The sequence below is a fragment of the Acipenser ruthenus genome, chromosome 11 (genome assembly GCF_902713425.1).
Source record: "Acipenser ruthenus chromosome 11, fAciRut3.2 maternal haplotype, whole genome shotgun sequence".
NCBI classification, from domain to species: Eukaryota; Metazoa; Chordata; class Actinopteri; order Acipenseriformes; family Acipenseridae; genus Acipenser; species Acipenser ruthenus.
In genome coordinates this window covers 24987993-25001156 of record NC_081199.1, presented here as the reverse complement: position 1 = coordinate 25001156, position 13164 = coordinate 24987993, and the positions used below count along the sequence as shown (strand labels likewise).

The 13164-nt window shown below is 38.4% G+C and overlaps 1 protein-coding gene across 11 annotated transcripts in view; it reads right to left on the bottom strand.

Moving 5' to 3' along the window:
* Positions 1-13164, bottom strand: part of LOC117426174 (poly(rC)-binding protein 3-like) — a 106172-nt gene that overhangs the window by 51288 nt on the left and 41720 nt on the right. For 10 of the 11 annotated variants that reach the window (XR_009330542.1, XM_059033494.1, XM_059033485.1 and 7 more), the window contains 3 exons: positions 12147-12279; positions 11687-11796; positions 11154-11289 (listed from right to left, as the gene is read on the bottom strand). The gene's annotated coding sequence lies outside the window, so the exon portion shown is untranslated. Of the gene's footprint in view, positions 1-11153; positions 11290-11652; positions 11797-12146; positions 12280-13164 lie in introns of all 11 variants that reach the window. The other variant, XM_059033486.1, reaches the window with a different exon arrangement.

The following is a 13164-nucleotide window of genomic DNA, read 5'->3' as shown; positions in this document are numbered from 1 at the left end:
TGATACTAAGCTTGAGTTTAGATCCAAAATGAGAAATTTGGGAGTTATTTTTTATCCTGAATTAACTTTTGAACCTCATGTGCAGAATACTGTTAAGGCATCATTTTTCCACCTTAGAAACATCGCTAGTGTGCGACCTATGCTTTCTGCTTCTGTAACTGAAAAGCTGGTTCATGCATTTGTTTTTTCAAGGATTGATTATTGTAACTCTCTGCTTGCAGGCATCTCCAAAAGAACATTGTCCAAATTAAAACATGTTCAGAACTCAGCAGCTGGTATCCTGACAAGGTCACATGCAAGGGATCATATCATTCTTGTTCTAGAGTCCCTGCACTGGTTGCCTGTCAGGTTTCGTGTTGATTTAAAAATTTTACTTCTTACTTTTAAGGCTTTAATGGTTTGGCTCCACAGTATTTATCTGATCATCTTTGCTCAACTGATCTTGGATTGCTATGTGTTCCCTCTGTTCACCTACGTTCTATGGGCGACAGGGCTTTTTGTTGCTATGCCGCAAAACTCCACCATTCCTAAAGAGATCAGGGATTCTGCCACTCTTAATGCTTTTAAATCTAGCTTAAAGACCTACTTTTATAGAAAGGCATTTTTATGACTGTTTTTATATACATACTGTATATATATATATATATATATATATATATATATATATATATATATATATATATATATATATATCATACATCATACATCATAATTACTGGAAGTAATTCATTTCAAAGTGTTTTACATTTAAATATGCATGTAATCATTTGCTGTGTCGGGTCTTTCGGAAATGGCATATGTTTCAAACCCCACACAACAAGAAAATATTCTCTTAAAAAAAGACATGATTTATATTATTTAAGGAAACAGTTTTTGTTTGTCAGGATTTCTCAGAGCAGTATTAATGTATGAAGCCAGTATAGATTTTTCTGGCTGTACTCTGTCACTCTGGAGACATCCAAAAAGCTGTATTGGAAAAATGTGATTGATACCTAAACTGTAGTTATACTGTGAAAAGTTTATTCTTTTGAATGATTTATTGGATTAGCAAATAACTGAGGTTACAATGATGTATGCAGTACACAAAGTTACATATTCATTGGCCCCCTGATCTGTCCTATAGACAGTATTATATGGAGTTGGTAAATGGGTACACAAAACCCAACTGCTTTAAGGCAGAGACTTTGAAAAAGCTTTTTCACTGCCAACATCCTGCATGGCCCTTCACTGATGGAAAATTCTGCTTGCCCTTCTATCAATGCTTTCAATAATGACACTCCCTTGCAGCTAAAACCAATAATTCAAAATATTTGTTCCAAACTTTGCGCTTAATGCTCCAGTGCCTTACCAATATAGATTGTATCCGGTGCCCTTGCTTTTGTATGTGGTAAAGAAAACCACTGTGAGCAAGCATGTGATATTTTGCATCACATCTCTATTTAAACATTTAGTGCTATTTAGAAAATCCAAACCAGTTCACTTTCCCCCCCAATGTCAATTGCACAGGAATTATTTTTACTTTGTGACTGTAAAGTGACTTGGACACTGCGCTGATGCTGAGGTAGAAAACATTCACTGCAGAGCAATGTAACTACAATCGACTGTAACCACAGTTGATGTCTATAGCGTGCAATTGTGTTGACTGCATAATACGGCCACCATCAGCGAAATTACATTAAAAACAACAGAGCACAACATTTACACAGGGACCTCACTGCATGTGACTTCTTTCAATTTGAAAGAAGTAACTGTATAATCACCTTGTGCAATGTTTACTTACTGTAAGTAGGACATTAACACACATCCCCAGCCACGGGTGTAAATTCTACATTAGAGCTATCAGTACGATTACAAAGTTGATCACCACAACATATATCGATATTATATATAGAATACTTTTTCGACAATTTCATTAGCCATTCTCCACATATATGCACAAATGTAAGTGTGACATACAGATGGAGGGATGTACAGACAGACAGACACCTCCATATATCCCCAGTATCTGATATTCTGAATAATTTTCATGGCAACTGGATAAGCAGTTCTCCAAATATATGAATACATGTGTGAAGTGTGACATCCACACAACCGTCTCCACAAGACCATTTTTGCAGGGGCTTTCATCCCCAGCGGGGGATAATAATATCATCATGCTTTGTTTAAAATGATACAAAAATAAAATAGCATATTCATTACATTGTAAATTGGTCATTCATTAACAATGGCTCTTGTGGTTACAGTACTGAAACTAATTGCAACCAAGTATAATGGATATTGAAGCTTCTAGTAACTGATGGAGTGATTTTTGGTTTCCACTTCTACTGGCCACAACAAAATACAGTAGATCTGCCATTTTTCAACAGTGGACGCCCTCTGAGCTACTGACTTTAATTGTAGCTTAGGGGTTGATTTGAACAACCTATACCCTGCTGGGATACACCACAGCTGGATTTTAACAGCATGTTAAGCCCTGGGGTATCTCCTTCGATGCATTTCAATTATTTAACCAGGATAGAAGCCTTGACATATGCACGTCATATTCAAGGGGGTACTGGAGAAGGGGGCAACAAATAACATTGTAAGATCAATGGCAAAAGTAGACAAATCATTCAAACAGGAGAAAAACACTTAAAGCAATCATAAAAACAGTAATACAAAATAAAACCATAAAAAACCTTCCAATGTATAGTCAGTATTTACAGGATTTGCAACCCCAGTGGTCAGATTTCAAATACATATTTATGAATGATTTAAAAAAGGTATTGTAAAACGGGTGTCTTTATGTTCGAAGGCAATGAGTTCCAAAGGTGAGATGCTTGATATACAAATGCACCTTGGCCCATATGAGATCTCAATTGAGGGATTTTAAAAGTAGGCAGGTTATTACGGGATTGCCCCTAAAATAAGGGCTTCATGCAATCCAGGTGGAATCCCTGGTAGGGTAAAATGCTTTATAATAATCCAGCAGTGGCTTATCCCAGCGTGGTATAGAATGATCAAATCCCTTAGTTTAAAAAAGATCCAGTTCAGAATACTAATAAGCATACTATTAATGTAGAGCCATGTTCACTAGACTGGACATGTATGTGTACATTCAATGTACTCCGAACTCAAATATAACAACTCATTTTTTTTTTCTCCTTAGTACAGTAAAATCAAACCAATGGGAAGCGTGTGGGAGGTTTCGTTTTCAAATAATTGTATTTCTTGTGAATTCTGCATTTTGCAACCATGCCTCAATGCACAGGGAAAGGCCATTAAGCGTTGCCATCCATGGTTCACTCGATTGCCTCATGTGATAAAGTGCAACTCCTCCTGACTCAGTTGACTGTTCACTGCAACAGTATCAACATGAACACATGTGCATATGCAGTATCACTGCAATAATATTGCTGTACTAAATGTAGATCATGTATAGTATGTGCAGACACATTGTCATTTTTATCTCAGAATTGATACAATGGTTGCATTAAAAATGGCACTTGCTAAATATATTTCAGCACCAGAGTTAGTTATACAATGTCCTAGGGTGTCATTCAGGAAATATAGTAAAATAATGAATTGCAGGGCATTTTTCATGTACCATAACAGAAATGAATATACTTTACACTTTTTTAATCAAAAGAGTTGAGGGTCTGTCTTGCAGGAAATCCTTTAGCAATCTGACTCTCATCTTGGCTGTAAAACTCAAACACACTGGGCAGGATTAGTAGTGTAATCTAGTAAGAAGGCAGTAAGAAGTCTTAAAAATAGAAACATTTAGCTAAAACATCAATAAATGTTGGTGGCTATTGACCAGAAAGTGATCAGACTTTATTTGACAGTGATTTTGATTGTTTTGAAGTTTGTATTGCCCAAAGATACAAGTAAGAGTATTAACCTTTATACTCATGTGTTACTCGTACCAGGTTTGAGCAATAAGGCCCCTGTTTAATAAATTGTCCCTGTCTTTAAATAAGTGAAAACATCATTTGTTGTTGTTGACATGCTGGAATCTGGGGATACACAAAGATGTGTAACTGGTCAATTTGGTGTGACCCATTCTTCCAAACCACAGGTTTGTACACAAGATATCCTGAACAAGGTCATGGGAGTGAAACTACACCCTGTAATGGCCGATATCTACACAATATGGCACTGAGTAATCGCCAGTTCATTACACATGTGCTTAACATCCACTTCAGGACAGCAACTGGATTCACCAAAGTGACCAATCTGTGAGAAACCGATTGCATGTGTCTGGTTGGAGGTGAAGAAGACCAGCTACAGCTCCTCAACTGACCCACAGCAGATGTTATTGTGCTTCCAAAGGGCGGGTTTGCAGCTTTACAGGCAAACAAATAAATCTGATATGTTCAGTTGGTCCATGGCCATTAGATTTCTACAATGCTTCTATTGAGTATTCATGTATTTTGTTACATGTGCTGTTTGCTTTTGGAGTGCTACTATTTGCTGGCTCCTTTTCCTCTCTCATTGGTGTGGAGTCATTCTCAAATGGACTCAGTCACACCTCAGAATGACAACTTGGGCAATTGAAAAGTAGCTCTAAATACCTAACAAGTTCACAATCAGACCCCACATGCCCCAGCCCATATTTTTGTTGATTACACACTGCAACTGTCTCTTGTCATTGGTCCTTAGAGAGCTATTAAAAATGAAGAGAGCTCTCCTCATGGGCACCAAAGTTAAAACATGATATACGGAATAGCGTACATCCAACTGTACACAAATCAAGTCATTTCAATTGTGAATTTGGTTACCCGAGAGCTCGTATGGAAATGATTTGCAGAGATCTGCTTGTCTTTAAGGCTATAACAGTACGGGTCAATTTAAGATGTACTTGGTACACGAACGCTTGTTAAAAAGCATAGATTTTTGTAATATTATTTATTCTCTTTGCCTTGCCTTGGAGCACTTTCCATGTTGCTAATGCTCTGGTTTGATGCTGATTCGCACTGACAGGCTGTGCAGCAGGACATTAAACATTGCCTCTGTCCATAGAAACCACACACAGTACTCAATTCCCTTTCAGCCCCTTTCTGTGTACCGCTTACAGGACAGAACGGCTTCATTAACCACTAAAGTGCTGATGTGCCTATTTAAAGAAATGAAATAACAAGTATGTTAGTAATATATATCCCACACCACAACTGTAAATTCAAAAGCAGAGCTATCAGTCTGACTATGATCCCAACATACATCAACAGTATGTACAAAGCAGTTGAGAATAAGAATTCCCAAATGTCAGAAACAATTAAGCGGTTTTGTGTGTGTGTGTGTGTGTGTGTATATACACCACCCACTCGATATATCGTGGGTGTCGGGGTCCAGTGTAAATCCGCTATATATTGAGGGCCGCGTTATAGCGAGAGACCCATAGAAAAACAAATATGCTAACAAATACTGTACAACCAATCCCTCGTTTTATCGGGGTCGTCAGGGTCCAATATAAATCCTCTACGCAACCCGCTTTTTCTACTTTTTTTGTATAAAAAGCAGCACACCGTTTTTATTTGCACAGCGGAGAGTATTTGCTTCTCATGAGCTTAAGTCTCCAATTAATTTCATGAGTCTTCCTCTCCTTTCTCAAATGCACAAACCCACTGCATTGAAAGAATCCATTCTCAACATAGGAGGCTGTTGCTAGGGAGCGGACATCATTGCCTTGTGACTTTTGCTAGTGCATTGCTGCCACAAGTGAACACCTCATTGGCTAAAATAAAAACCACTTCAGCAAGTACATATACATTTAATTTGTTCTGTGTTATTGTGTAATGCATGTGTATATGATAACAAGAAGATATTAATGCTTTGTTTTTAATTGTTTTGTATATTTTTGTTTGTGATGTGCAGTACGAAATAAAACGAACAGTAATTGTAAGTGAAATTGCCTATGTACAGTGCCTATAGAAAGTCTACACCCCCTTGAACTTTTTTCACATTTTGTTGTGTCAGTGCCTCAGAGTTTCATGCATTTAAATGAGGATTTTTTTCAACTTATCTGCACACCATACTCCACACTGTTAAGGGGAAAAAAGTTTTTATTGAGGAAAAATATATATATTAAAAATACCAAACTGAAAGATCATAACTGGATAAGTCTCCACCACCCTGAGTTAATACTTGATGGAAGCACCTTTGGCAGCAATTACAGCTGTGAATCTGTTGGGATAGGTCTCTACCAACTTTGGCAATATTTGACCATTCTTCTTTACAAAACTGTTCAAGCTCTGTCAAGTTCCTTGGGGAGCACTGAAGGACAGCAATCTTCAAGTCATGCCACAAATTTTCAATTGGATTTAGGTCGGGGCTCTGACTGGGCCACTCAAGGACATTTACCTTTTTGTTCCTTAGCCACTCCAGTGTAGCTTTGGCTGTGTGCTTTGGGTCGTTGTCATGCTGAAAGGTGAACTTCCGTCCCAGTTTCAGCTTTCTTGCAGCGGGCAGCAGGTTTTCCTCAGTGACTCTGTACTTTGCTCCATTCATTTTCCCTTCTATCCTGACAAGTGCCCCAGTCCCTGCTGATGAGAAACATCCCCATAACATGATGCTGTCACCACCATGCTTCACACTAGGGATGGTGTTCTTTAGCTGTTACGCTGTGTTAGATTTGCACCAAACATAACGCTTTGCATTTAGGCCAAAAAGTTCCATTTTAGTTTCATCAGACCACAAAACTTTTTGCCACATGGCTACAGAATCTCCTGAGTGTTTTTTTTTGCATACTTCAAAACGGGATTCAAGGTGTGCTTTCTTGAGTAATGGCTTCCTTCTTGCCACACTACCATACAGGCCAGATTTGTGGAGTACTTGGGATATTGTTGTCACATGCACACTTTGACCAGTCTTGGCCATAAAAGCCTGTAGCTCTTGCAAAGTTGCCATTGGCCTCTTGGTAGCCTCTCTGGTCAGTCTCCTTCTTGCTCGGTCCTCCAGTTTGGAGGGACAGCCTGATCTAGGCAGGGTCCTGGTGGTGCTATACACCTTCCACTTCTTAATAATCGTCTTGACCGTGCTCCAAAGGATATTCAAGGCCTTTGATATTTTTTTATACCCATCCCCTGATCTGTGCCTTTCAACAACTTTGTCCTGGAGTTCTTTTGAAAGCACCTTGGTGCTCATGGTTAAGTCTTTACTTTGAAATGCACTACCCAGCAGAGGGAAACTACAGGAACTGCTGAATTTATCCTGAAATCATGTGAATCACTACAATTTAACACAGGTGGAGGCCACTTAACTTGGTGTGAGATTTTGAAGGCGCTTGGTTACACCTGAGCTAATTTAGGATTGCTATTACAAGGGGGGGTGGACACTTCAACCAAGCTATTTCAGTTTTTATTTTTAATTAATTGTCTACAAATTTCTAGAATATTTTTTTCACTTGGAAGTTGTGGGGTAGGATGTGTAGATAAATGAAAAAAAAAACTATATTAATGCATTTTAATTGCAGGCTATAAGGCAACAAAAGGTGAACATTTTGAAACAGGGTGTAGACTTTCTATAGGCACTGTATATTGCAGCGAAGGCATACGCAATTAGACTGTAAAAATTGGGAGCCAACTCCAGGACCGCGATATATCCGAATCCGCAGTATAGCAAGGGCTGATATAACAAGGGGTGGGGTGTATATATATATATATATATATATATATATATATATATATATATATATATATATTGTAACAGTCCGTCATGTTTGAGTAAAGCAGAACTTGGGAGACCAGATGGGATTCCAAATGTGACCAGTTTATTTTTAAGCAAACTGATGGAAAACAGCAAATCCCTGGTTCATGGCAAAATAACAAAACCGTCTATACTCTCTTGGCCCAGTCGTCATCTCACTCTCCCTCACTCTCTGTCATCTTCTTTTCTCTCATACATTCTCGCTCTGTCTCTCTTCCACTCCACAGACTCACTTTTGGATTATTTTTCCTGTTTCACAGCTAAGGCCCTTTCTTTCAGCCTCTCTCTCTGTCCCTCACAGTCTCACAGCAACCACTCACACTCAAGTCTGCATGCGTTCTCTCTCTTTGCTCCCCCTATACATAGCCTCAGAAGGCCCCACCCACCACCCAGACCAACCAGTCGGATCCATTCCCTGCGACCCTCCGGCTCCTGCCGTTTCTGGAGAATAGTAAAGAATGATTCCGAGTGGTGCATCCCTCTGCAGCAGATGACAACCCCGCCCGCACACACACACACACCCTTCCTAACTCTAACGGCATGCCCCTTACCCTATACATGTAACACTAAAACGAGACATGACAAAATACACAAACAAGACAAACAAGGGTCCAGCAAGATGCCATCTCCCGGGTCAGCCAGCTGCCCATATATATTGTATAGGGTACTGTACGATACAAGCTGATATCCACCCCACTAGAGGTCATAGCTCTCACCATGAGTGGCATAGAAAGCAGCTTGTATCATACAGACCCCTATATGATTTTCTATATATACTATATAAGAAACTTCAGATGGCTGTATCACATCGATATCAGCTTCTAATTAATTAATTTATATAATAATTAATATTAATTATATATTAATTAATATATATAGACTCTGATATCGATGTCACAACCCCAAAGAGTAGCAACTACACAGAACTTCCCAGACATGGCTGTTTTAGTTCTAGTTTTCTCTTTAAATTCCAAAAAAAATTTTGGGTGAATTGAACCTTTAAACAGGCAAAAAGAAATCTCCCTGAATTATCACGCTTGTCTGGAAATGCACTTTTGCATCTTTTTTCCTCTGAGGCAGCATTAGTCATGTACAGAATGCGTCTTATTAGGCTAGCGTCTTAGACACTGTAATTGAAATGTAAGCGACATAAAGCACTGCAGTTGCTTCTACTGCTGAAGGTGTGGTTGACCCTCTACTACTTAGAAATACATTTGTTATTATGTGTCCAAAAAGTACCCTGATTGGACAGTGGAAAATAAATTGTGTGAAGCACTGGGCTCAAAGCCAAGCTTCTTTCCTGATCTGAATCTTTCTTTTTACAGCTTCAGAAAGCTTTTCTGAGAGTTGATTTTTTGAACTAATTCATTTATAATGAACTTGTATTGTATTTCATTGTACCTCTTATTTATGTGTATGGGGGTTTAGTTTAATTTGCATTGCAGGATAATTTTCTCAGATGTGTGGGTGAGTGCAGTCTGCAAAATCATTCATTCATTTAGTGATCAGAAGTCATTTCTGAGTTTGTCACTAAAGTGCATTTTTATAGCCATTAAAATGCCCTCTGTATTATTTGTATTATTAATTGTGAAAATGTACAGTATTTCATATTGTATTGAAACCTACATTAGTGGTGTCTACTTATGGTAAAGTAGGCATCGCTGATCTAGTGAATATAGGGAGATGAAGGTTTTTTGTATAATCGGAATTTAAACTTGTCTATACCGACAATCCTGCCATAGGTATTAAAAAAAAAAAGGAAGAGATTCATTTTGGAGCCGTGTGTTTGTACCAGTGCTGGGACTTGAACTCTGGTTTCAGTATATATTTACAGGCTTACTTCAGGTTTCCTCAGACAGCAGATGCCAGTGTTTAACTGAAGACAAGTGACCCTACCAGTATTGGGAACACATTCTTCCATTTTATATTGGGTACCAGAATTGAACATTGCAGCAGTAAACACCTTCATGGACGGTGTGTACTGTGTGTTTGTGATTGAATGGTTTTATAAAATTCTCGTTTTCAAGGTATTTATTTTTTTTTTTTTTTCATAATTTGGAATCGCCAGTTATTTGTCTTATTTTCTCCCCAACTTGGTAAGCCCAATTATTGTTTATTTCAACCTGGCTCACCGCTGCCACCCCCGCGCTGACTCGGGAGGGACAGAGACAGACACACACGTCCTCCGAAACGTGTGCCATCAGCCATCCACTTCTTTTCACTCTGCAGGCCCACCATGGAGTCACTTCAGAGCTACAGCGCTGGAGGACAACACAGCTTTGGGCAACTTACAGGCAGGCCCGCAGGTGCCCAGCCAGTCTACAGGGGTCGCTGGTGCATGGTGAGCCCTGGCCGACCTAAGCTCCCCCCCACCCCGGGCAGCACTCGGCCAATTGTGCGCCGCCCCCAGGGAACTCCTGTCCACGGACGGCAGTGGAATAGCCTGGACTCAAACCACCGACCTCTAGGCTATTGGGCGCATCCTGCACTCCACGTGGAGCGCCTTTACCAGATGCGCCACTCGGGAGCCCTCTTCGAAGTATTTCATGGTATATAAACACCTATTCTAGGAGGATTATAAGTATGTAACCAGTACCGTGTAGTAGGTATGAATACATAATCTCCCTATGTAATTTATTTTTTGTCTTTTAACAAAATCATTAAATGATCATTTGATCGTATTATGCATCATACAAGTATTCCATCACATATATTGTGATACATATCATATCACGACCTGCATATTGTGGTTCAGTATGTATCATATTGTGACATTATTGTATCGTTAAACTATTCAATCTAAGTACAAGGAACCATACAAATATGCTGGCTCAGAGTGTGGTTATAAATTACATAATAATTACATACTCTACTTGAATCTCTACCTCTGCATGAAAACAGAGACACAAACACAAAACGTGCACACATACAAAGCACAGGAAAACCTACAATAAGTGTCAACTGAACTAAGTGGTCACATTTTATATAGCGCCTGTCATAGTGGACCACCATCACAAAGCGCTTTACATTTACATATGCTTCCCCCCACATTATAAACTTTTTTGCACTGATATTTTAAAATATGATAAGCACTAATAAATCAAATAATTTCACAAGCAGCATCTTGGTAATAGTTTGCACAGACTGAAGCACCATATTCATAATCTGCATGCAATATACTGAAGCCTAAATGTGCTATCTTTGGTGCATAGCATAAGTAGCATCATGCTGTTTGACTGTGTGTTAATGGAAAGACGCAGTAACCTAAAATAGGGACTGGCACAAATTACAACTTCTGTGCTAAACACATCCAAAGTAAATAATAACCACAGAGTTAATGTTTTGTATATTACTTATAGTATACATTAACTGTACTATATTGCACTGTGTCTTTATTGCATGCTTGTACTACATTAAAGGAGCTATACAAACAAACATTCTGTTGTGGAAAACAGATGTCCACTTACCAATGCTGCACCCAGCGGCTAGGCTCTGAGCATAAGGATAAATGTAGATATAGGAAGGTAGGATGTTGAGGTGACCTTTGCAGGGGATTAATTCATCAGCCGTTAGACTTATTTCCAGGTTGAAATTCAGCCCACTCTGTAATGAGCCAAACAAATCAGTACATGATGCTCAAGTCAATACATATCCCAGTAAAAGAAACAGGGGTGTTCAAAGTTTTTGATACAGAAATGCTCCACCCTATAGTATGTACATTTACCATATACCAGTGGGTTTTCCAAAGTATATTATTTTTTTGTGCATAAATCGAAGGTGCAAGTATAAGTAAATATTGTTTGTCAAAACGAATTAAAACATCTGAGGTGTAACCGTCACATTTATTTAAAGGGGTGCAGTACTGTATACTATATATGCTTTTTGGATTCACTCCATGCATTTTTTTAAACTTGTAGGACGTATTCAATCTGAATGTCACCAATAACTGGGCTACTTATTGCATACCAGCACATTTTAGTACATTAAAAGTGTTGCCAACCACTGAGTGATCCCAAAGGCCCCTTGGGTTTTCTCTTCCAGGTCATGTGACCTTGCGCCTTCACACTTCAAGCAGTCTTTTTAAAATCTGTTGTTGGAATGAGGTTTCACCTGTCGAGAAAATTTGAAATCAGACGTTAGACTGCACATAAGGGGAGCAGTGAAAATGGTGCTGAGACTTCAAGCAGTTATTCACACAAAGTAAAAATTGACTGTATTTTGTCATATGCCCTAAACATTTTTTTAATTCAGTCTTTCCCCAGTACAATACAAAGAAGCAGCCCCATCTTTTCCTGTCTGAGGCTTATGGGTGCAAATCTTCGTTCTTCCCCAAGATAAGACTTAAGCCCTTCCTTGCTCCTCCATACTTATATCTTCCATGCACCATGGGAAAACTTGAGAAAAAGTGTTTATTTGCACATAATACGATAAACACTTTGAATGGTGGCAAGCCTCCTTACTTGAACAATTTTAGCTCATCGACCAGTCCCTCTGCAGCTCAGCCAAGTTTGGAAACGCATGCAACCAAACGCAGTAGCAGTCTCCTTACACTAAACGCTCAGCACTTCGACTCAAAACACACAAAGGAGAGCTCTACAAAGAAGGGAAATAAAACAAGAATTAGCAAAGAAGCAACAGAGTGTAACTGGGATAAGTGCAGATATTCCTTCTGCTTTTTGGTGTTATCTTGACAACATATAATATATGAGGCAAGGTAATTGAAGCCATTAGGGCAAGTGCTTTTATGGCCCTATTTTGATGAAGGGGAAAACCTCTAACAGTAGGAACTGATTTAACTGTACTACCTGAGTTAGTAAGTTTTTTTTATATACTTCAGTGTTAGTAAACATTAGTTCTTGTATTGGTTCGCTCAGTTGATATTTAATTGAATTAAATGCAAAATGTAGTAATGGTTAACTGTTTACAATGTACAATTATTGATTTTTAGAACAGCTGCTACCAGCTTCATAAACTTTAGTGCTGATCAAAATCTACTAACGTTTCTAAAAAATAAAAACTGTTTTATTATATAATATACAGTAAAGCCCATATTTCATACCAGTGTTTGGTAATTTATTCTAGATCATTTAATAAAAATGCACCTGTTCTTTGTTTGATGGGTTTGAAACATATACGCAGATATTTGGAAGTGGAAGAGTAAAATAATAAGTGCATATTCAAATTTAAAACACGCTGGACTAAATTATTTCCAGACATTATGAAGTATAAGGCGCAGGCCTATGTATTTTAAAAAAAAAATCTTGATTTTTCACAGGAGCATTAAAATGAATGAAGCAATGTTCCAAATCACAGTTTCCATATAGATCTTAAATAAGCTCTTTATTGCAAAGGCAGGAAGTATACAAATAATTAATGTATATGAATATAATAAAACACTGCAGTCACATATGCCAAAATTGTTCAATGAATGTAAATATTACGAAATAAGTCTTTACCAAATGGTGCTCTGGTAATAAA